Here is a 26,756-nt window from a genome sequence, read left to right on the forward strand (position 1 = left end):
AAAAACGGCAGGAAAGATTAAGACAAAACATGTACACACACACACACACACATACACACTCATACACACACTAATATGAAGGGAAGGGTACAAGTAAAGTTGATGAAAATATAGAGAGAATATACCACCATCACAAAAAGGAAAGTTGACAGTGATAAAGTTATAGTTATTTGTATCTGGAGAGGAAGAATTTTCAGAGGGTCCTAATAATCAAAGAATAATTTCTGAGCTAATTTTAATAATATACAGTCTATTTTAGTATTTCCTGGACCTTTGATTCAAGAAAATTAAGTGCTTACTGATCTATATGACAGAAAAGGAACAGGTTGATATTAGGAGATGTATTAAAAGGAGAGAAAAAAATTATATGGCAAATGGCATTCACATTTTAACACTTTTCTACCTTACTTTCTCATTTCATATAAAGTAGAACTCAAATAAAAGTACAAACATCATGGTAAAATTGGGATGCTTATGAGGAATTACTTAAACTTTTATTCTCTGAGGAGAATGGGAAAAAAACATTGACTAAGATATCTATAAATGTTACTAGAAAGCGTTGACAAGTATGGCTGAATCGTACTCAACACGTAGTAGCTCAAATATGGATAGCTAGTTAAGTTTTCTCCCATTTTTTCTTTTATCGATCTTTTATCTGTCTTTCTTTTATTTACTCTACATGCTTTCTCTTCCTTTAGAAGAGTACTTTTCTATGTGCTAATTAAACTTTCTCTGTGTTTCAAATATGTTTTCTATATGATCTGCTAATTTCTGATATAACTCCTTGTTTATTAGGTATAATTATAGAAAGGAATGTCTTTTCCTGGAAACCATTAAACTGAAGCCAAGATTGCCTGTTATTCTCTGCTGGAATTTCTAGTATGTCAGTTAAGAAAGCTGGTTGGAAGTAAGAGAGAATGGAGCCAGCATGCAGAGAAAATAAGCAGATGAGATAAAGAAACAAACTGTTGAAATTGGAGTCTCTAGTTCTAAACGATCTTGCCACTCATTGGCTTTTCTGATCTCCAAGAGTTTTCATCATCCAATACTCCACACATACTGTGGGCATATAATCACTGCCTCTTCGAGTCTAAAGCAGGTGGAAAGAATTTCCTTCGTCATAGAAAAGTATGACAAATTCATTCTCAAAATAATGTTATTAAGAGTAAAATATAAAAAAAGGAAGAAACATTTTCCATTTCTTTCCTGTTCTGAATTTTGTAATAGCTACTACTCTGTAGGGTTCAATAAAGTTCATTTTCATGTCATCCAAACTTTATTGATTCAGTTCAGCTTCGTGAGTTTGCACTGAAGTATTGCTCACCCTAAAATAATGCTAATCAAGTAATTCTACGGCATCTATATAACCTTGCAGTAAAAGGCGAACCAGTGTAAAGGTGGGTGAATTACAGTCTATTTGATGCTTGATTTACTCTACAACTGTCTCCAGTAATGAAATATAGCAGCGAGGAACCAAAGCTTGGATGAGTTTCTAACAGATTAGGAGTTATTTGGTGAAGAGGGTAGATCTCTGGGGAAACACTAAGAATAAATATGGTTATTTAAAATTTCTCTTTTTTTTTTTTTTTTTTTTTTTTTAGGATCTGGTGTATATTTGGGTTTGCTTCTGACCAAAGTAAGTTGGAAGTTGACACAATTACATATATTTATCTTTCTTTCCTAATCGATTTAGGATATCAGAATCATTTCATTGATGCTAATATAGGAGAGGTTAATACTCAAAAATCTTTACTGAAGTAAAAGTAAAAGGAATAGCTGAAAATCAGCTGACAGCCAGTTTCTACATGTTTCACCTCGACTTAACATTCAGATATTGTTCAGATCCCCTGAGGTTACTTATGTTCCGAATATTTACTAAAGTGCTGGACTGGATATTATGTTTTTAAAGAAGAAAAATGCTGTAGATTATTATAAAAGAAGGAAGCTTCTTTCTCTAAAGACCAAGTTTTAAAAATTTAGGAGTGGTGGAAGTTTCTAACATATTTCCGTAGTGATATGCCACTAGGATAAAACCATTATTATAATATTCAACCAGAACCTTTAGATATACCATTTTACTTATGAACCTTACTGAATCAATACTTGTTTTTCACAAAAGAGGTACTTAAACCTTAATCAATACGAAATCTGATATTTATATTTGTTTATCCAGCAAAGTATTGTGGTAGAATATTTTCCTTAAAATGGAACATGGAATCCAATACTCCAATCATATGTGGAAAAATGAGGCTATGTGTATGTGTATATATATATGTATATATATACACGCATATGTATATATGTATATATATACACGCATATGTATATATGTGTATATATACACGCATATGTATATATATGTGTATATATACACGCATATGTATATATGTGTATATATACACGCATATGTATATATATGTGTATATACACGCATATGTATATATGTATATATATACACGCATATGTATATATATGTGTATATATACACGCATATGTATATATATGTGTATATATACACGCATATGTATATATATGTGTATATATACACGCATATGTATATATATGTGTATATACACGCATATGTATATATGTGTATATACACGCATATGTATATATGTGTATATACACGCATATGTATATATGTATATATATACACGCATATGTATATATGTATATATATACACGCATATGTATATATATGTGCATATACACACGCATGTATATATAATTTTATTATGCAAAGAAAAAAGAATAATTCTTTTTATGAATATTTATGTAATGTAAAACCCAAAGACTATCTTTTCTCCTGTCAAATATATCAATTTAGGTCTGGTTTTTATACTGTATCTATAAAGTTCATCATCATATACATGGTGTAATTTGGAATTTATTAATACTTTTGATGAATATACCAATCAAAAGACAAGACATAATTTAAACACGTATTACAAGTTTAAAAATTGAAGGAATTTCAACTTTTAATAAATTTATGGTTCTGTTAGGTATTAGACAACATAACATCATGTATCTACAATATATAGATATTGCTATAATCTATGATTCATCCTGCAACAAAAAAGTAACATAAATGAAAAAGATGAAATGTATTTAATATGAATTAGTTTTTTTAAAAACCTGGCAAAAATTTAAGAGATAAAGAAAAAGAAGATATTTAGGATCATAATTGCACTCTTAATTAACAACTATAAGATATTGGACATATTATTTGGTCTGATATCCCATCTCCCTTCCTTTGATAATATTGCCCATGATTTTGCTAGAAATTCTCTCAAATTATTGCCATTATGTATTTTTCTTTTTATGTTAACAAAAAAGCAGATGAAATATGTCTTTTATAAAAAGTGGTTCACAAACATTTTATTAACTTTATATCTTCATTTCTGCTTCCTTAGATATCATTGAGATTATGGTTACATATAACTAGTGATTCTACTTCTGAATTATTAAAGTTAATAATTTAAAGTTAATATTTTGCTACTAAATTGGCTTTGCCTTAATTTGGAATAGTTCTCAATTGTAAGATTTGTTTCCATTCAAAGTCCAGATTTCACAATCCCTATTGGCCAATTTGGTCATGTAAATAAATATTTTATTAATAGTGATCTTGATTTAAGAAAGCACATGTAAATACTTTGTAACTAAAATATAATCTGAATAAATTAAAAATCCTCTAACAAAACTTATTCTTTTTACTTACCCAAGTAACAGATCTATGGCAATACTGATTTGTCTAAGCATTTCAGAATCAACCTGTTTATGTGAATTTTTGGTTCATTCAATCAAATATCTACATTGACAATTTGTTATTTGATTAATTGTTTTGATAAATAAGACAATGAAACAGATTATGGATACTCATATAGAAACAATTGTATATCTACCTAAATTATTTAACTTTACAATTTATCTCAAAAATTCTTCCATAAACAAATTCAACAGGATATTCATCAAAAATAAAAACTACTGAAATATGAATACAAACAAAAACATGATTCACGAAATAATTATGCTGAGTGGAAAAAAAAATCTGTGTAAAAAGGAGTACATATTGTATGAAAATTCAAACTGATCTTTGGTAGCCAAAATTATACCAGTAGTTATATAAAGTACAAGGCACCATGAGATAACTTTTGTATATGATAGACATATATTTATTTATTATGTTTATTTCTTCATTCTGGTGATGGGTTTATAGGTGTATAGATACTTGTTTCTGTTTCTTAACTTTTTTTTAAGTTCAGGGGTACATGCGCAGATTTGTTACATAGATAAACGCATGTCACAGGTGTTTGCTATACAGATTATTTTGCCATGCAGGTATTAAGCCTAGTACCCATTAGTTATTTTTCTTGATCCCCTCCCTCCTCCCAACTCTTCACTTTCAGGTAAAACCCAGTATCTGTTGTTCCCCTGTATATGTCCATGTGCTCTTTTCTTTTTTTTTTTTTTTTGAGACGGAGTCTCGCTCTGTCGCCCAGGCTGGAGTGCAGTGGCATGATCTCGGCTCACTGCAAGCTCCGCTTCCCGGTTCACGCCATTCTCCTGCCTCAGCCTCGGGAGTAGCTGGGACTACAGGCGCCCGCCACCACCTCTGGCTAATTTTTTTTTTTTTTTTTTGTATTTTTAGTAGAGGCAGGGTTTCACCACGTTAGCCAGGATGTTCTTGATCTCCTGACCTCGTGATCCACCCGCCTTGGCCGCCCAAAGTGCTAGGATTACAGGTGTGAGCCGTTACGCCCAATTTATAATTTTTACATTAATCTGCATCTGGCCCCTGTGATGGAGGAAGTATAATTCTCCTTGGAAGAACTAATAAACAAAGCATCAAAAACATTCAAGACTGATAGTTGCATAACGGCAGGATTTTGAAGACTGGATTACATCCCAAATCCTATTTTGAACATCTTCAAAAGGATTGCCTTGCTACCGCTAAAGCCATGACAATTTAGAACAGACAGTGACAAATCATTAACTGTCTTGTAATGATTACTCCAAAAGCCTTAGCATGGTTGGCAAAGTTCTAGTCACTAAAACATTTCCGCAGATATACAAACTTCTGAAGTTTTTTTTTGAAAAGATAACAAAAATGTATATATTTTAATAGGAAATTAATGATTCTGTTGCGACTGAATATATCCTAAAAAGAAAGATAAGAAAGGATAATCAACCTAAGGAACATTCTTACATTTGAGTAGTGACAGGGACTTCGTAATTGAAAAATAAAGGGTTAGGTCAATGCCAGCGAAAAATTTTATGTTAACAGTTTCTGTGAATCTACTTTACCCTTAAGCTAATTGAAAATACTTACTTTAAAATGTATTTCCAGTGATTATGTCTTCATTAATAATTTCAGTTGCATCTAATAGTTTCTTACATTTTGGTTTACTTCTTAGGAAAACAGCTACAGACTTCCACTCTCATCCTAAAGTCAGTCATTCACAGTATGTATGGTATTTCAAATTGGGCTTATCAAAATGCAAATTAATGCAAACAACACCCACAATCCTTTGCAACTAAAGGTTTCCTAAGTATGTCTACTTAATTATAGTATTTTAGAAAGAAGTACTTATTTCTAATGTTAAAAACCTAGAAGAAATGCACAGATATCTAGATACGTGGCTCAAATAATTCTCTAAGCCCAAATAATTCTTAGCAGATGTTCTGTTTATACATATATATATATTTTTTTGTTTGTTTGTTTGTTTTTTGAGACAGAGCCTTGCTCTGTCGCCAGACTGGAATGCAGCGGCACGATCTCAGCTCACTGCAACCTCTGCCTCCCGGGTTCAAGAGATTCTTCTGCCTCAGCCCCCCGAGTAGCTGGGATTACAGTCACGCACTTCCAAACCCGGCTACGTTTTTTTTGTTTGTTTGTTTGTTTGTTTTGAGACGGAGTCTTGCTCTGTCGCCCAGGCTGGAGTGCAGTGGCGCAATCTCGGCTCACTGCAAGCTCCGCCTCCTGGGTTCACGCCATTCTCCTGCCTCAACCTCCTGAGTAGCTGGGACTACAGGTGTCCTCCACCACGCCCGGCTAATTTTTTTGTATTTTTAGTAGAGACGGGGTTTCTCCGTGTTAGCCAGGATGATTGCGATCTCCTGACCTCGTGATCCACACGCCTTGGCCTCCCAAAGTGCTGGGGTTACAGGCATGAGCCACCATGCCTGGCCCATATTCTTTAAAAGACACGTGTTACCATTTTATTAGAGTGTTTTAAGTTTTTATATGATTTTCTCTATTATGTCTAATTTACATAACCATGAATCAAGCTATCTTCCCTCTCACTCTTGTGTTCTCCTTTCTCTTGCTCTTTCCACCTTTTCATCTATATTCCTCAAACTCTAACAGCAGCAAAAAGTTTTAAGTCTGGTCCATGTAAAAATGAATAATATCTCAAACTTTAGAGACAGTCACAATAATAGAACAATTCAAAAAATAGAAGGATGCTAATTAAAAGTAGCTTGTTAGACACTTGAGGAAAAGGACAAAAAGTAAATGGCTGATTTCCAGTTTGTTTGACAAAGAAAAAAAAAAACAGATGAAAAAAGGATTACATCTGTCCAACAAACCCTATTGTCTTCACTTTTACTAGTAGCGTTCAGGGTTATTGATTTTGACAAAAGGCTTTCCAAACTGAGTAAAATTGTTCAGTTTTCCTTTCAACCTTTGGAATTCAGTGTTTTCCCCTTATACGTGTTCAGAATAGTTCTATCACAGACCTGTTGGCATGTAAAATTATTTCCAAGTGAACATCAACTAGACTTATGTGGACTGTTCGTATTCAGGCACATGCCTCATATCATTCCCCAAATCTAAAACATTTTTGTCAGATATTCTGCTCAGCTTATTAATCCTTTAATATTTATATTCCAAAAACTTGTCTAATAATATTTTCTTGTATTTAATAATCATAACAATCAAAAAGTTCTTATCCATGTCTATTTTCTGTTTAAAATGAAGTTCCTTTGGTCTTTTTCTCTGGCATCTGTACTCTATGATTCTAATAGTTTCTCTAACATATGAGGAATCACTCTTTAGGTTATTTTCTTTTAAACAGATTCACAATCTTTACCTTTTTATATACACACATATGCATTACAGAAATATTTACTCTTCTATAGAAATGTTGTATAAAATCAAGATGCAAACATTTTGCCTATCATTTCCAGACAGTTTAGTTGGTTCCTAACATTACAATATGTGGTATGATTGTATTGAAAGAAAAAATCTACAGAATATTTTACAATAATTTTATGAGAAATTACTAACGAGAACAGTGAGAAAGGAAAAATCCAAAAGTAGTTGAAAGAAAAAAATGTAAAAATAATCACAAGCATTTATCAGAAAAAAAGTTCCTATCCAGTTCTCTGGAGTGCTGTATGGAAAAATAATTAACATTAACTTACTCTTTTCCCATTGCCTATAATAGGTCATCACAAGGCAGAAAATTTTGTCAAAAACAAATTGTGAAATTGCTGACATATTGGAACGCAAATGTTGTGGTTTGAATGTCTCCTCCAAAACTCCTGTTGCAATTTAATTGCTATTGTAACAATATTAACAAATGGTGGCTGGGCGCGGTGGCTCACGCTTGTAATCCCAGCACTTTGGGAGGCCGAGGCGGGCGGATCACGAGGTCAGGAGATCGAGACCATGGTGAAACCCCGTCTCTACTAAAAATACAAAAAAATTAGCTGGGTGTGGTGGCGGGTGCCTGCAGTCCCAGCTACTCGGAGAGGCTGAGGCAGGAGAATGGCGTGAACCCGGGAGGCGGAGCTTGCAGTGAGCTGAGATTGCGCCACTGCACTCCAGCCTGGGCGACAGAGCGAGACTCCGTCTCAAAAAAGAAAAAAAAACAAAAAAAACAAATGGGACTTTTAAGAAGTGATTAGGTCGTGAGGGTTCTGTGCACTCACTTGCTCTTCTATCATTTTATAATGCAGCGAGAAGGTCCTCACCATATGTGGCCACTGAATGTTAAACTTTCAGCCTCCAGAACTATGAATCAAATACACTTCTATTATTTAAAAGTTACCAAGTTTGTGGTATTCTGCTAGAGCTGCAGAAAATTAAACAACAAATAAGTGAAGAATTGAATCCTTTGTTCATGAAAATGTTTAAATGTGGAAAATAAATGTTTATTACAAAGAAAAAAGGTGTACACAGAGTGAAATACATAGAATGATATTTCTGTTCTTCTATGCTTCTTTGCTTCAAAACCGAGAGTGTTATACTACATAGGAACAGCTTTGGTTTTACATTTTTGTTCCAATTTCTTTTTTTTTTCTAGTTTAACTTAAGAATCAATAGTGTCAAGGAAAAGGTGAGAGGAAAATAAGCTAATCAACACTTAGAAGGTGACAAGTAGGTAATTTAACCCATGATATCTTACTGGAATCCCAATAAAGAAGGAATTATCACAAATTACATCTTTATCTCTTACAACTACACAGCCAGGTAACTTTTTTTTCAAAGTGGTAAATTTTTTATTATCTTAACTAGAATGTCACCACGTATTTTCTCTCTCTCTCTTTTTTTTTTGAGTCTTACTCTGTTGCCCAGGCTGGAGTGCAGTGAGTCAATCTCAGCTCACTGCAAACTCCACCTCCCGGGTTCAAGCAATTTTCCTGCCTCAGCCTCCTGAGTAGCTGGGACTACAGGCACCCGCCATCACACCTGGCTAATTTTTGTATTTTTAGTAGAGATGATTTCACCATGTTGGTCAGGCTGGTCTCGAACACCTGACCTAGTGATCCAACCACCTTGGACTCCTCCCAAAGTGTTGGGATTACAGGCATGAGCCACCACAACCGACCCACATATTTTCTAAGATTAAAAGTGGCATCCAATTTGCTGGCAATTATTAAATGAATAATTAATTGAATTTTTTTTTTAAATTTCAATACCTACCTTTCTGTTTAGAAAGTATACTTCAAATTTTTTGGTGATCAATTTCATTGCTTTATTCATGCCATGGAATTGGGGGAAAAAAGATAAATCTGTTTTCATGTCCAAATAGTAACAGAAAATTGATTCACATTAAAGATTAAAATGTTTCTTTAAAAAAACAAAGTGAACTATGCATTTCTCAATGAAATTATTTAAATGTAAACGTGGTAAAATACACTTGACTACCATTTATTTACTTTGTATTATTTTTATAAAGAAAATAAGTGTATCTATTTAATAACTAATGTACTCCTCAAGAAGCCTTTTAAACATTTACCACAGTAAATGTAACATTCTTAATCTCTTTGACAATCTGAATACTAGCCCTAACCTCAAAATAAGGTGTAAAGCATTGGTTCTTTGTTGTTGCTTACAAATATATATAGGACTTCTGTGATCAAAACATAACTAATGTCATAAATTTACAACAAATCAAAGAGCCAATCCCATGTCATATAGCGTAGGTCAAATATTAAAGAGGTTGTCAGATCAATTCTTCAAGAGAGTTTTAAAATGTACTAGTATTTAAGTACTACTTAGGAGAGGCAAGGGAAAATAGGACTCAACCTCCTGCCAGGAGAGAATATTTATTTTTTCCTTAGTAGTGGATATTCTCAGTATTATCGATATTTCATATGTTTTAGACCATCAAAAATGTAAGTAGTGTTCCACATAAGAAAAAAGTGACGAGATAAACAAAACTGGCTGTCTCAATTGGTGTTGTCTCTCTAGGATAGTGAAAATTTTTAAAAATATGGATAAGAATAGACATAGCTACTGGAATGGCCCATTAGTAATCTTTTTTCTTTTTTTCTTTTTTTTTTTTTTTTTCCGAGATGGCATCTCACTCTGTCACCCAGGCTGGAGTGCAGTGGCACAATCTCGGCTCACTGCAACCTCCGCCTCCAGGGTTCATGCCATTCTCCTGCCTCAGCCTCCCGAGTACCTGGGACTACAGGTGCCCGCCACCACGCCCGGCTAATTTTTCATATTTTTTAGTAGAGATGGGGTTTCATCGTGTTAGCCAGGATGGTCTCGATCTCCTGACCTCATGATCCGCCTGCTTCGGCCTCCCAAAGTGCTGGGATTACAGGCGTGAGCCACAGCGCCTGGCCTAAAAGGTTTTTTTTAAAAGCATGCACAACACTGAAAGAAAGTATAAGATTTTTAAATCCCAACTATAAATGTCAACATAAATTTAAAGTGGCTGCTGAAGCCAGGGACTACCATAAGCCAACTACCAGTCACTGTATCATAATGGGAAGAGTTTTCATGGTTGCGCTGGTAGGAAGAGATTGGGCATAAGGCCAAATTATCAAAAGTAGAGAGTCTATGCCAATAAAACCCTCAATGAAAGATGGTCTACCAAGTGAAACAAAAAATAAAGCAAACAACTTATATACAAAAGGAAAGAAAAGGACACTTGCCACTAGTTTCTGAGTGACTGACAAGGTTTTCTTTGGGAATTCTTAAACAGCAGTTGAATTCTTAAACAGCAGTTGGCATCCACATGAATTGGAGGTCAGTGTTCAGACTGTGACACACGCAAAGAATGTCAATATGATAAATTTTGTTTAAAGTGTCCCATATTGCCCATAATCCTATTCAGAGAATGCATTAAAACTTTCTCTGTAGGAATAAATCTTAAAACACATTAGTTAAAATTTTGCCAGATAAAGTTCAAATAAGCATGTTTTAAACAAACAAAAAATCATACCATAAACCAACTCTATTTATTCAACACTATTTCAACAAATATTATTTGAGTACTTGATACTAGGTACTGTTCTAGATTCTAGGCATGCTACAGTAAGCAACAAAGAAAAGATAATCCCTGCACGCATGGATTGTAGATTCTAGTAAAGAAGATAAACAGAAAATTCAATCTATAATTGCGTGGTATTATATGTTTAAATATAATAGCTTTTGTGTGAGTCAGAGTTCTCCACAGAAACAGAAGCAATAGAATATATATACATTTAAGGGAGAATTTTTTATGGGAATTGGCTCAAGTGTTTATGGAGGATGAGCAGTTGTACAATATGTTGTCTTCAAGCTGGGTGTCATTCAGTTTGAGTCCAAGGGATGGAGAACCCTGGGAGCTAACGTTGTCACTCAACCTGAGGGCAGAGGCTTGAGAATCAGAAGCTTTCATGTATGAGGGCAGGAGAAGAGGGATGTCTTAGCTCAAGAACAAAGAACTAATTTGCTCTTCTTGTGGACAATTTGTTATGCTGATCCCTCAACGATTAGATGATGCCCAAACTAAATTTATGAGGGCATATCTTCTTTTTCAGTTTCCTGATTCAAATGCTAATCTCTTCCAGAAACACCCTCACAGTCACACCCAAAATAAAAATGGTTTACAATCTTCTGGATATCCCTTAACCCAGTCAAATTGATATAGAAGAGGCTGGGTGTAGTGGCTCACACCTGTAATCCCAACACTTTGGGAGGCCGAGGAGGGCAGATCACGAGGTCAGGTGTTCGAGACCAGCCTGGTGAACATGGTGAAACCCCGTCTCTACTAAAAATACAAAAAAATTAGCCAGGCGTTGTAGCGGGCACCTGTAGTCCCAGCTACTCGGGAGGCTGAGGCAGGAGAATGGCATGAACCCAGGGGGCAGAGCCTGCAGTGAGCGAACATCGCGCCACTGCACTCCAGCCTGGGCGACAGAGCAAGACTCCATCTGAAAAAAAAAAAAAAGATATAGAAGAGTAACCATCACAAGTCCATGCTGTGTCAAATTGGCACCCAGGTGTATTTTATTACGCCATACTTAATCTCCCAATAGACAATAACAAAGTCATAATTTCGCCTATTATGATACAACTATCCTTTGTATAACCAAAAACACACTACTGTTTTTTGCAGAAAAGGAAACAAAATTCTAAGTATGTTTACACTTCAATAGTGGAGTATTGCTGCACATGCCCATCTATATGGCTTGGTGGGTCATATAACACCCATAAACCATGTTTTATCAATTATCTGGGTATTCCTTAACTCAGCAAGTTGACACATAAAATTAACCATTCCAGCTTCTGTGGGAAATTATGGGTAGGTTAAATGCAATGTATTAAGCTAGAGTGACAGCACAATGAATAAAAATCAATAGAAACAAACAAACAAATAGTTCTCCGAGGACTTCTGCTATTGAGACTATCAAACAGCAAAATTAAACAGCAAATTAAACAGACAAGACTGAAAACAGAATGAGAGAGAGAGAGAGAGACAGACAGAGGACAGACAGAGGAAGATAGAGGGAGAAAAATGTGAAGAAATTAAATAGATTTCACCACATATTACAGAGGAAAAGGGCTATGGAATACTGAAACAAAAGATGTTTTAAAATATGCTTTTCATATAAACTAATGAAGTAGATGATTTCAGGATAACATATGAAAGAGAAACAATATTTCGTGTGTGTGTGTATACACTATTTGAGAATTTTCTAGTACCGAAGAAATCCATGATGCAGGAAGCACAATATCTGTTCATTAGCACTAATAGAAATACCTTAGTAACTAGATAAATAATAGTATCACTAGAGAGTAATTTATGAAGCAAGATCTGTTGAATTATCTTCAAAAATGATAACAAGGCTGACAAGCAATTTCTCAACAATGAAAAATAAGCCAAAAGTCAATTAGAGAATGACTTCCAGATGCTGAAAGAAAATGTTCATCCAGTAGAACTGTGTACTTATGGCAGGACAAATAAATAATTTCAAGGATTCATTAAAATATGTCTTATTTGATAGAAAATGATTTAGTGATTATAGAAAAAAAATATCATGGCTTGTCTGGGGTTACCATGAAAGTTTCTTTTATCAGTTTGGGAAGTTTCCCCAATGAAACAGCAAGTTTCCCAATGCATGTTCCGCAGAGTTACTGGAGGCAGGATATACTTTGAAAGTTGCTTCCAGACATTCGTTAACCAGTGAACATGTGCACAGGAACATCAATCTGACATTTAAAGAATGGCAGTGTCAGGTCCACGTGTTCTGGGTCATTACATATAATGTTACTATTGCACAGTTCCACTCTAATAATTGCAGTTGATTAAAATTAGGCCTTTTTACTGTTTATAGGGTTTATTAATTGTTACACTTACTACACTCCAGTAACCAATTTAAATAAAATTTTTGAATTAGGGCAAAACAGAAACATTTTCAGGAGAAAAAAATATAAAGGAGCCATTTAGAACTATAAGAGGTTCACTAAAATTCAGTGAATAAATTTCAAAATGAAAAAAAAAAGGTTTCTCAAAATGAGTATGTAAGATTCAATACAGAAAGTTTAACAAAGGAATAAGTTAACTGCTAAATAAATCAAAACGTTAGTTGTTAGTATAAAAACACACACAAAAAGTTCTAAATTATGATGATACTCAACAGGACCAGATTAAGTTACTGGGCAAACCAAGCAAATAAACTGGTACAAGGGGAGAATGGGTGGGTGAGAAAGTCCTTTATTTTCCTTGTGTTGTTTGGAAGGGGAGTAAATATATATGTTAAATGAGTAGTAGGTTAAGTCTACGTGTTATACTATTAAACGTGTCACTAAAGAATAAAAATGGACTTTAGGATTACAAATCTTAAAAATGGAATCAACTTAGCAGAAGGCAGAATAATAAAAAGCACACATTTAAGTGGTAGAAATGTACACATATATAAGTAATCACAATGAATGTAATTGGGCTAAATGTATTTCTTATAACAACGATTGTAACTGGATAGAAAACATTACACTTCATTCTTCTTTAGAAGAGATATTCTAAAGTAGATCAACAGATAAAGGTAAAAAGTAAAAAGAAGTAAAGCAAAATTGATGAATAAAACGGGCAAACATTAAAAACATTTAAGCTAGTTAGGAAAAACAAAATAGGCTCTAACCATAAAGTGGTAATAAAAATAAAAATTAAAAAATGACTGCAGGCCAGGCGCGGTGGCTCACGCCTGCAATCCCAGCACTTTGGGAGGGAGATTCGGGTGGATCACAAAGTCAAGAGATAGAGACCATCCTGGCCAACATGGTGAAACTTTGTTTCTACTAAAAATATAAAAATTAACTTGGCATGATGACATGCGCCTGTAGTCCCAGCTACTCGGGAGGCTGAGAAAGGAGAATCTCTTGAACTCGGGAGGCGAAGGTTGCAGTGAGCTGAGATCGTGCCACTGCACTCCAGCCTGGCGACACAGGAAGACTCCGTCTCAAAAAAAAAAAAAAAAAAGACAGCAAACTCTAAGACTGAGAATAAGAGAAAATAAAAGATAACTTAAAATAAAGAATGGGGAAAAACTTGGAAGAAAGGTAAAAGGGCCGGGGAAGACAGCCATAAATACACAAGAGTTAAAGCAAGAATGAGAGGCAGAGGGTCGGGGGTTGACTTGTGAAAAATAGTTTCAGTAGTGAATCACAAGATAACAAGGAGGCATTGTGAACAATGTCACACTCATACATTTTAATATTTAGTTGCAATAGAAAATACGCTATTTTTTTCAAAGTAATTTTAGCAAACAGAAAACTCAACTTGCATATAAATATTAAAAACATTTAGTCAGTGATTTAATTTATATACCCAGCTCACAAGGTTGTAAATGTTAATTCCTCCATGACATGATCTCAGCTCACTGCAACTTCTGCCTCCCAGGTTCAGGCTATTTTCCTGCCTCAGCCTCCCGAGTAGCTGGGATTACAGGCGCCCACCACCAGGCCTGGCAAATTTTTTTGTATTTTTTGTAGACGTGGTTTCACCATGTTGGCCAGGCTGCTTTTGAACTCCTGACCTCAAGTGATCTGCCTGCCTTGGCCTCCCAAAGTGCTACAATTACAGGTGTGAGCCACTACACCCGGCCAAGAAAGAAACTATTCTAACCTAAACCTGTCCCAATTATTTTTAAAAAGGAGAGAATCTGTTCATTTTATTTTATGATTAAAGGATGTAGCAAAAATCTATTGCAAGTATCATAGTTACTGTTGAAACATAAAAGTCATTTCCCTTAAGGAAAGTTTAAAAACGTAGCTATTATTCTATTTAACATTGTACTGAAAATCTTGGAGCATACAATTATACATTAAATTACAGCACAGAATAAAATTATAAATTATTACGAGGATAAATCAGTATTTTATAACATTTAGGAACAGTTTAAAAAGTAGATCAGACATCAGAAATTCCATTAATTTGGTGATTTTTTCAAATATTAGTCACTCGTTTGAATTTCATAAATTCTGATAAAATTTCTATTTGTCAATATAAATGATTTTAACACTCCAATTTCTTAGCTGTGATAGTCATATAATTTACTGATGCAAATTTAAAATTCATTCGGGAAATAGGTTTTCTTATGAAGAGTCAACATTTTTATCTGAAAATATTAATCTATGCAGTAATTATAATCAAGGAAAATAAATTTTAAAACTCAGTAGCATTTTATAACAATTTATAAGAATCTCAATTTTTTACAAAAAGTCAAAGTAGATATTTAGCAGAAGAGATTATATGTATGGTTGGGTGTGGGTATGAAGTACATACTGGGACATTCAAATGTGCATCTCTTAAAATTATTATGCTTATAACTGACAGGGAAATTACATAATATTGACCTCATTACAATATTAAAATAATATTCATGATTATCCCATTTTGAATATTGTGCTTTCTTATGAAACAATATTAGCAAGCATGATTCTATATGCAATGCTATGTATTTAAGGTTTTGTTTTGTTTTGTTTTTGTTTTTTGGGGGGACAAGGTCTCACTCTGTTGCCCAGGCTGGAGTGTTGTGGCACAATTACAGCTCACTACATTTTAGACGTCCCCAGGCTCAGGTTATCCTCCCACCTCAGTCTCCTGAGAAGCTGAAACTACAAGCACATGCCACCATGCCTAGCTAATTTTTGTATTTTCTGTAGAGACAGGGTTCCATCATGTTGTCCAAGCTAATCTCCATCACCTGGCCTCATGCAATCCTCCTGCTCTGCCTCCCAAAGTGCTGGGATTACAGGCATGAGCCGCCTTGCCTAGTCAGCATTACTCAAGATTTCATAAGGTAATTATCACTCATTTGTATTACCTAAGCCATATTTTACATCATTTAAAAACATTTATCATTTTACTAAGTTAATTGTAATCAGGGTATGTTATTTTACATTTTTTTCATTCTCTTAATCACATTATTCTTTTGTCACTCTTTCTAGATCTTGCTGATTTCCACAATCAAGAAATATAGCAGCATATTGCTCCAAGCAACTAACTTCAAATGCTCAGACATTCTGAGTAATGTCTATCTGAATTTTTTCTTTGAGGAAAGTTATGTTAGAATCCATTTAAGATGAAAACTTTAAAAGGTACATGGTAAACTTTGCATCAAGTATGTGTCTAAACTTTATCTTTTCAACTTCCCTCTTTGCTCCAGAAGTTTGAAGCAATTAATTTTGAACATTAAAATATATTCGTGTTTGAAAAATCTTAATATGTTTAAACAGATAATGATTCTTAGGTATTCTAGTTCCACATCTAAAACATAACTCCACAACTTTAATTTTCTGTGAAGTTTATATTCTCCCGGATGTTTACGTTAATCTTTTTTTATTAATTTTTTTTGCACACAAAAACAATAAACATTTTCTAAAAATACATACAAACAAAAAGATGCGTATCAAACATATTAGGAAGGTTGCACATGGGAAGATGGGGAATAGAAATGGGGAGTGGGAATTAAAATAAATGAGAGAGGGACTTTATATGGATCAGTTTACGTTAATCTTAAAAGAACCTTTGACTATTTTCATTTATAATTAGGTCCAACATCAATAAGCATTTTGATAGGATATCAAAGTAATTTTTATTCACTGTACCAACTCCAGAAACATTTAAAAAAAACAGCTAAAAGGCAAAAATGACCACAAATGTTAACCTGTTTCTGCAATCTAATATAAAATGTGAAACAATGGGAGAATTTAAAAGACACAAAAATAATGGGGAGGGGGTGCTATTATTTTGTGTTGGATAATCAAATAAATATTAACACAATGTTCTCAAAGTTCATTTTTAGGTTTTTTTAATTTTTAAAATTTATGTGGATACATAGTAGGTGTATATGTTTATGGGGTGCATGAGATGTTTTGTTACAGGCATGTGATGTGAAATAAGCATTATGGGAAATGGGGTATCCATCCCCTTGAGCATTTATCCTTTGAATTCTAAATGAGGTAAGTCATCAGTTGAGGGGTGTATGGAGGAGTGGGAAGAACTTCTAAAAAAACAGAAAAGCATATGAAAGCATGGTAGAGAAAACTCCCTGCGTATATAGAATAAACTACATCTGTTTCATTTGCCTTCCCAGACCCTTTCTCACCTGACAGTTTGGAGCCCCCGGAGGCTATAGCTGTAACTATACTTATAAACTTTAGGGGGAGCTCTAAGAAAGGCTCATCCAGGAGGAGATGCGTGTCTTCCTAGTTCTAAATTACACAGGCATGGTCATTAGTCCTGTCAGATGTTATTTTGTTCACAGGAAAAGACAGGGGCTCATTGAACTAATCTTTTCTAAAAAATATAGTGATTCAGGCAAAAGACATGGGCACCTGTGCTCTGAGCTGCTTTTTGTCTTCATGGCATTCTTCTGAAGGGCTGTGCTTAGTCACTGAGGCGGGGGCTTTGTGAAATTCTGCTGGCAAAGGATTTTGTGACATCCTGCTGGCAAGCAGAATGGGAAACATGGTCTCTCATGTTTGTGACTTGTTCTCACAATACCTCATCTCACCCTTGTTCTTTCAAGCCTAGGGGTAGGAATTCTCTGCCTCCTTCCATGGTTGTTAGCTGCAGCAGTTTTCTGTATCCCTGTTAAATATATATACATATATTTTTTCTATCTGAACCAAAAGTAAATAAAAGACCACGTGTAATCCCATCCTACCAAAAGGGACTGTTGTATGTAGAAGATGATCTTTTAAAAAATAATTTACAAAAATATTTATGAATGGAATACTTTCTACTTAATAACTAAGTTGTTTAGTTGGGGGACTTCTTCCAAGTAAGGGGAGAATTTATTCATATATCTTTGTAGCGAGAAGCCGCTAATGTCTTAGCAGAAAAGAAAAGAAAAATCCTTAGATAATTATGGTGGACACAAACATTCAGCACTCCCTCCACCCCAAATATATTTATGTTGGAGTATGTTCTTTACGTGGCAAAAGAAATTTTGTAGGTGTGATTATGTTTAAGAACCTGGAGATGGGAAGACTTTCCTGGATTATCCAGGTGTGCCCAATCTAACATGAGTCTTTAAAAGCAGAGAACCTTTCACAATCATGGTGAGAGAGAGAGAGATGACAAAGGAAGAAAATTCGGGGAATTTGACTTTGCTGGCTTAGAAGATGGAGGAAAGGACCGTGAACCAAGGAATACTGGTGAGCTCTAGAAGCTGCAAAAGGCAAGGAAATGAATTCTTTAAAGTTTCCAGGAATGATTTTAACTTGAGACCCATTTTACACTTATACAGAAGATATGTTTATTGGTTTAATGCACTCAATTTGTAGTAATGTGTTATAACAGCAATAACAAATGAATAAAACAATGGTAGCGATGATGCTTATGCTGATTATCAGAAGGGACATTGATATATGTAATATATTATAATACATTGAAGCCAGAGAAAACTGTGATGCTCTTCAGTGACTTCAGATAATTTTTTTTACACCACGACTCTTCTTTCGTCTGACATTTTATAAAAAGTGTGTGAAAACATAATGTTTTTAAATATTACTTCATCTACTTTGCATCCACCAGAATATCCTCAAATATTTTTGTTGTGTAAATGAGGCCTTGCTACAATTTTAGTGGTGATGAAGTAATTTTGTTACTGTTTATATAAAAGATTTTCCAGGAAGGGAGAAGTAAATGACTATCCATTACAGATATTAAGGTTACCAATGCTTTATAATTTAAAATAAAATTTTCTGAATTGCAACCCAGGTAATCCAAAACAATTTACATTTCCACAAGTAGAGCATGAGTGCCAACTGTCTCATGCTTTTGCATTAATTAATAGGATTGCTTTTCAAACTTCGCAAATTTGGTGAGTTTAAATAACATGTCAAGTAGAATTACTTAATTCTGATTGATATCATTCATTTATAATCTTTCTTATTGAATATTTGAAGTTATTTTTTCAAAATGTTTTGTAAATAGGTAATTTCAGCCTAGTGAAAAGATTGTAAACATAGTATTCAAGGTAACTCATGTTTGAAACATGCAAACCTTTCATAGAAAGACGTGAAGTAGGGAAAAGGCAAACAGAAAACAGTGGTTTTTAATACCTTTAAATTGCTGGATTAATGAGGTGATATATTAAATTTGAGAGAAAGTGAAACAGAGAAAGATGTTCCATGCAAGCTGCATGTGTAAACAATACAGTTTTGGATGAATGGTCTACTTCATTTTATGTACCTAGGGAAGATTCTTTGTGCGGGTGAAAGAATATTCAAACACTTAGAGGAAACATTGACCGCCAATATATTGAAAGACCTGGGAAAAATATTCACCTTTCTATTGTCCTTATAAATTTAACTCAAGCTATGAATTGTTAATCTATCAGTAATTATCATACCAATAATTTATAAATATATGTTTTAAATTTTCAAAAATATACGAATGTTTTTAAATATGCAATATAATGCACTAAATATTACTGAATTCATAGAAGAAACTCATTATTTACTTAAAAAGTGTTAGGCCGGGCGCGGTGGCTCACGCTTGTAATCCCAGCACTTTGGGAGGCCGAGGCGGGCGGATCACGAGGTCAGGAGATCGAGACCACAGTGAAACCCCGTCTCTACTAAAAATACAAAAAATTAGCCGGGCGTGGTGGCGGGCGCCTGTAGTCCCAGCTACTCGGAGAGGCTGAGGCAGGAGAATGGCGTGAACCCGGGAGGCGGAGCTTGCAGTGAGCCGAGATTGCGCCATTGCACTCCAGCCTGGGCGATAGAGCGAGACTCTGTCTCAAAAAAAAAAAAAAAAAAAAAAAAAAGTGTTTGCTGTTGTATTTACATGAATCAATAGCAGATATCTATTTCAACCTGGATTCTCTAAAACCACAATACAGTAGTTCCCCACTTCCTTAACCATAGCAGATACATTCCAAGATCACCAGTGGATGCTTGAAACCATGCATAGTACTAAGCCTTATATATGTTATGTTTTTTTCTTCTATATATACATACCTATGATAAAGTTTAATTTATAAATTAGGCTACCATAGGAGATTAACAATATAAAATAGAACAATGATAAAAATATACCATAATAAAAGTTATGTGAACATGGTCTCTTTCTTCCTTTCTCTTTTTCTCTTCTCTCCATATGATTGACCATGGGTATGGTAAATGAAGCTATGGAAAACAGAAACATGGAAAAGGGAAGACTATCCAAGTCTAAGAAGAAAAAATGAATATTTGATTTAAATAGTTTAAAAATATTTATGGCAGTTCTATATAATGAAGCGATCCACATAAACTGTAGTAACTTACTATAAGTATTTTAGTACAGTTTTCAGTAGTCCATGGTATTCCCTTGATCACATACTTTTCTCAAAACATGAATATGGTTAATACAAACATGTAAATATTACAGTAGGTCGTCAGGCAGACAGGAGCAGGGCAGGAGAGCCCCCCACACACAACCACCCCGGCCCCCCGCCAACCAGGAGTGTCAGGCTACTATCACGTGATGGTCAGGCAGTTGTTAACTGTATCTTTAAAATAATAATTGGTCACAGACAGCACCTGGAAAAGGCAGTCTCCCAGCCAGGCGCGGTGGCTCATGCTTGTAATCCCAGCACTTTGGGAGGCCGAGGTGGGCGGATCATGAGGTTAGGAGTTCAAGACCATCTTGGCTAAGATGGTGAAACCCTGTTTCTACTAAAAATATAAAAATTAGCCCAGCATGGTGGCGGGTGCCTGTAATCCCAGCTACTCAGGAGGCTGAGGCAGGGAATTGCTTGAACCCAGGAGGTGGAGGTTGCAGTGAGCCAAGATAGCGCCACTGCACTCCAGCCTTGGCGACAGAGTGAGACTCCCTCTCAGTAAAAAAAAAAAAAAAAAAAAAAAAAAGGAAAAGAAAAGGCAGTCTCCCTACAGATAGAAAAAACCTGAAACTGCTGATCAGCAGCTTCCAGATAAGATCTCAGGAATTGGGCAAGTGGGCTCACATATGCACACTAAGAGGCAAAATGGCAATGTTTAACCGGTATATGACTTTCCAGGGAGTTTCCCTTCCCACCAGTAAAGGGAAGAACGCCTCAGGTGAGCATGTGTGCAACGGCGGGAAACACACTGCGCATACTCCCCTCCCCAGTGCTAGCAGGCCGTCATGCGTGCAGACAACCCACCCCAAGGGAAGAACCAGGGGAGAAGGCAGGCAAGACCCTGGAAGCAGGCCAACATACAAAAACCCAAAGTCAAAAGGACAAACCGCGCACCTGTCCTTTAAGTCGCCTGCTTGGTCCTCTCCCAAGTGTACTTTACTTCCTTTCATTTCTGCTCTAAAGCAATTTTTTTCGTTGTTTGTTTTTTTTTTTTTTTTTTTTTTTTTTTTTTTTTTTTTTTTTTTGAGACAGAGTCTTGCCCTGTAGTCAGGTTGGAATGCAGTGGCGCCTTGAACCGCCTCCCGGGTTCAAGCTATTCTCCTGCCTCAGCCTCCCGAGTAGCTGGGACTACAGGGGCGTGCCACCATGCCCAGCTTATTTTTGTATTTTTAGTAGAGACAGGGTTTCACCATGTTGGCCAGGATGGTCTCAATCTCTTGACCTTGTGATCCGCCCAATTCGGCCTCCCAAAGTGCTGGGATTACAGGCGTGAGCCACTGTGCCTGGCCCTATTTCTGCTCTAAAGCTTTTTAATAAATGTTCACTCCTACTCCAAAATGTGCCTTAGCCTCTCCTTCTTCCTTATGCCCCTCAGTCTAATTCTTTCTTCTGAGGGGTAAGAATTGAGGTTCTTGCAGACCTGTATAGATTCACTGCCAATAACTCAGATACCCACCATTGGTAACAGAAACATTTGTTTTGTTTCATATTTTGTTTATGAATATGCTCTGAAAATCACAATTATAGAAGCCCTTTTCACAGGTCATAAAAGACCCATAGGAAAATATAAACAAACAAAAAATAAAGCGACTGAGATACAGTCACTAACACAGAAATGATAAACTCTGTAATTCTCTTAACCTGCAGATGTGTTTCACATTGTGGATGACAAATGACATATAATGATTATAGTTATCCACTGTCATACTTGGAGAGATTATTTAATTATGCTATATACTACATTTTCACATGAATGAATTAAGAAAGATGTTATGGCCAAATGCACAGCATCTCCCACAGCTGCTTAGATAAGTAAATAAATCAAACAATTATTTCCTAATCACACTAGCAACCATGGATAGCTCATGAAAAGGCAAGCAGTAGTAATCACCTCCTTAGGCTAGCTGTTTAATTTATCAGGGTGGCAGTATGAAATGTAAGTCTCTGCAAAGAATCTCAGTGAAATAGCCTCTAAAGCATGGCCAGTTACAGTCTACTATTAGTATAATAAGGCAATAAGAAAAATTTAAAAGGTGTAATTGAAATATTTAAGAAAAACTACTAGTGATTAAATGTGCTTGATGCAGTGGTACAGTAAATTTCTGAAGTCTTATTTATTTTTATTTATTTATTTTTGAGACAGAGTCTTGCTCTGTCACCCAGGGTGGAGTGCAGTGGTGCAATCTTTGCTCACTGCAACCTCTGCCTCCCAGGTTCAAGCGATTCTTTTGCCTAAGCCTCTTGAGTGCCTGGGATTAAAGGCACCCGCCACCATGCCTGGCTAATTTTTGTATTTTTAGTAGAGACAGGGTTTCCCCATGTTGGTCAGGCTGGTCTCAAACTCCTGACCTCAAGCGATCCACCCGCCTCAGCCTCCCAAAGTGCAAGAATTACAGGTGTGAGCCACCGCACTCAGCCTATTTCTTAAGTTTTAAATGTAAATATTTGCATTTCACAATATAGACAGCCAATAAATAGGCTCAATAGAAAAATAAAATTTGATTAAAACTAACTCTATCCCCGGGGAATTGACTTTCTTCAGGATGTTTCTAGTAAGACTAGAACAGAATATAGCTGAACAAGCTAACAGATATCTGGCTTACTCTCCCAATCATATGCCATTCTTAAAATTAAAAATTGAATATGAAAATCTAGAAATAGATTTTCTAGAAACATGCTGAAACATATTATATGCTGAAGCATTCTACAAGATTTAGTAACAATTCTATGTGTGAAAAATTCAAAGAAATCTTTACTATTAACAATGAGGGAGAATCATATTTAAGTACCATGCACAAGTTCACTATCCAATCGAAAAAGACAGAATTTGAGTTAAATCTGTAGAAATTTGCGTGGGGCTGAGAACAGAATGTAATCTTAAAAGGAGATTCTTTGGGAGGCCAAGGCGGGCGGATCACGACGTCAGGAAATCCAGACCATCCTGGCTAACACGATGAAACCCCGTCTCTACTAAAAATACAAAAAATTAGCTGGGCGCGGTGGCGGGCGCCTGTAGTCCCAGCTGCTGGGGAGGCTGAGGCAGGAGAATGGCGTGAACCCGGGAGGCGGAGCTTACAGTGAGCCGAGATCACGCCACTGCACTCCAGCCTGGGCGACAGAGCGAGACTCTGTCTCAAAAAAAAAAAAAATACTGGAAATGAAGTAATTTTTTTTTGAGCAAACAAAGTTTATATCAAGAAAAGAGGTAAATATTTAAAAACTGAGTTTCTCAAGTAGTGTCTGCCTTTCATTCTCCTTACTGATAAACTTTCAAACCATAGAATATTTCTCCAGGACCTCAAGAATCAGGATCAAGCTCTCAAAATTCCCCAGTGAGTCTTTCTGACAAATCGTAGGGATGACCTCTTGAACATGGTCAAGATTTTTTAGTTGCTCATCCTATCATGATGTCCTGACCGTCTTTCTGAAATGGAACCCATATCGATGGATTCAACATAGGCAAAATTCCAATATCTACCAGATAGCTGTGCTTTCTTCATTTTGCAGGTAGAAACAGGGTTGTAGATTAGAATATGGTACAGCAAATATTCACCTCCTCTCCCACTCCCAGTTTCCTGGAAAGAATATGCTTCCTGTCGCTTTGATGCTGAGCTTAGTTCTGTGACTTGTTTTGGCCTCATAGTAAGTAGAGCATGCTGTCCTGTCTCTTGACCTGGGCTTGGCAAAACACTTAAGTTGCTTTGGCCAATGGGGTGTTAGCAGACATGATGCAAGACTTGAAAGTTTCACTATAGCAAGAACAAGCCTTGAGTGAAGCTCTTGTTTAAGGAGGAGGAGACAGGCAGGGAGTACATCCTAGATCTGGCTTGTAGTCAGAGCAACTGAGTCCTAAACGACCCACAGATACGGGACAAATAAATGGAAAAAAAAAAAGTTTGCTTTTCTTCATTTGTTTTTTAATTATTGCTTCTCCAGACAAGATTTTTGTTCAGCCTTTGCTAAGTACATTCCTCCTGACTATAACAAGGTTATCATCTTTTTTATATATATGCTTTAAGTTCTGGGGTATATATGTACAACACACAGGTTTGTTACATAGGTATACATGTGCCATGCTGTGAAATAAATTTTAATTTGGAAACATGACTTAAAATAGTGAAATCATCTGTTCTAAATTACTGCTTTAATGTGTCTTGAAATATGAATTCTAATGTTTATTTTATTCAGCTTTCGGGTACTTTTCATTTGTAGAGTAAATGGCATTAATTAGCAGTAGTTGAGAGTTTAGTAGCATATCTCTAGGTTTTCTAAAATTATGCTACCATTTATTACTTATAAAAATAATTCATATGTATCCAGTAATGCCTATTTTAAACTTCCGGGCTCATTAGCCACTTTCTCTTGATGTGAGAAACTTCAAAGTTTCTGAACATTTAAAAGATTTAAGGCATCCTAAATTTTACCTTTAGCTAGATGGTCAGATTTTTATGAAGAATCATGTCTCATATTTTCATTACTATCACTGATCACTGATCCTAATGTGGTCCTATATGAAATTATCAACATATACTTATTAGATGATAGAAAAGCCAAAGAAAAACATGGATCAACAAAATATAAATGCTACAAAGACACACATGCAGGCATACAGAAAGATGATCAAAAAGGTCTAAAGAAGTAATCATATTATTTTAAGAAAAAGTATTATCAGCATCTATACAGAAAAGTTCAGTAATTTCCTGGCTGTTCACGAAATGTAATGAAACCTGTAGAACATTGAAAGGGAGACATAATAGTATGAATTTACTTTCCTCTATGTAGTGTTTCTTCTTTCTTATCTTCCAAGTCTTTTTTCAAACCTTTTCAAGTTCTTTTAAACCCTAGTGATGTACAGACAGTACTGAAGTGCATTTTTACTTGCCAAATTGATTCAGCTTCTCAGCAATCTTTAGAATTCAAATAAAATTCACTATTCTGCTGACTCTAGCTAAATGCTTTTCTCATAAATGCATTTTAAATCATGTAAAAGAAAGAATCTGCAATTTATACAGTTGCTAAAAATTCATGATTAGTGATCATTTATGATCTCATTTTAGATTACTTATCTTATTAAGAAGAGTTTTTTGCTGTCATAGTTTAAAAATCCCAGGTTGATACTTAAACTGTTTTGAGGACAAGTGAGTACTATTTGAGTAAAATTTACTAATTGAGGGAAAAATGTGTCTCTATCATGATGCTATAGATGTTATAAAAAGCCATTGTCACCCACATGTTCAGTGCATTAAGAACTTATAACCAGGTGTGAACTAATATCCCAGCTCCTCAAGAGGCTGAGGCAGGAAGATCACTTGAGCCCAAGGAATTCAAGGCTGCAGTGTGCTATGATTTTACCTGTGAATAGCCACTGCACACCAGCCTATGTGACATAGAGATTTTGTTTCTAAATAAATACACGCACATATACACAATATATACATCTATATATATGTATATGGAGAGACTAGATTCAGTATAGCACAGCTTTTCAGTGTGACAAATGTGTGTCTAAATCTTCTCTCTCTCATCTATTAGCTCTATGTTATAGTTGTCAACTTACTCAATTGTATGCATCCTACTCACTAGATTATGAGAATTAAATGAGATGCACCTTAAAGCTTGGTATTTAAAATGCTTTAAACTAGTGTCACTTTATTTTATATTTTCTAGATACAAATGGACAAACTCTTCTCTCTGTGACTCATAAAGTAAAAATTCATTTTTCTTTCTCATTAGTTTGCTAGGATTCACATAACAGAGTAGCACAAATTGGGTGGATTAAATCAATAGAAACACATTCTAGAGGCGAGATGTCTGAAAGGAAGATATTGGTAGGTCAATGCACCCTCTAAAGCTAATAGGGGACATTCTGTTTAATGCATTTCTCTTAACTTTTGGGGCTGGTAGAACTCCTGGAAGTTCTTTGGCTTGCAGCTACATGAATCTCATCTTTGCCTGGATCTTCCCATGGTGGTTTTCCATCTGTGCCCCTGTCTCTGTGTTTTCACATCGCCGTCTCCTCTTTACAAAGGGCACCAGTTACACTGGAGTAGGTCACCAGTTATATTGGAGTAGAGCCCACACAAATGATGTAACCTTAACTTGATTATGTCTGCATAACTCGATTATGTCAGATAAAGTCACATCCACGGATAATAAGGATTAGGATTTCAACCTTTTTTATTTTCAGGGATGGT

The sequence above is a fragment of the Nomascus leucogenys genome, chromosome 25, assembly GCF_006542625.1.
Source record: "Nomascus leucogenys isolate Asia chromosome 25, Asia_NLE_v1, whole genome shotgun sequence".
Taxonomy (NCBI): Eukaryota; Metazoa; Chordata; class Mammalia; order Primates; family Hylobatidae; genus Nomascus; species Nomascus leucogenys.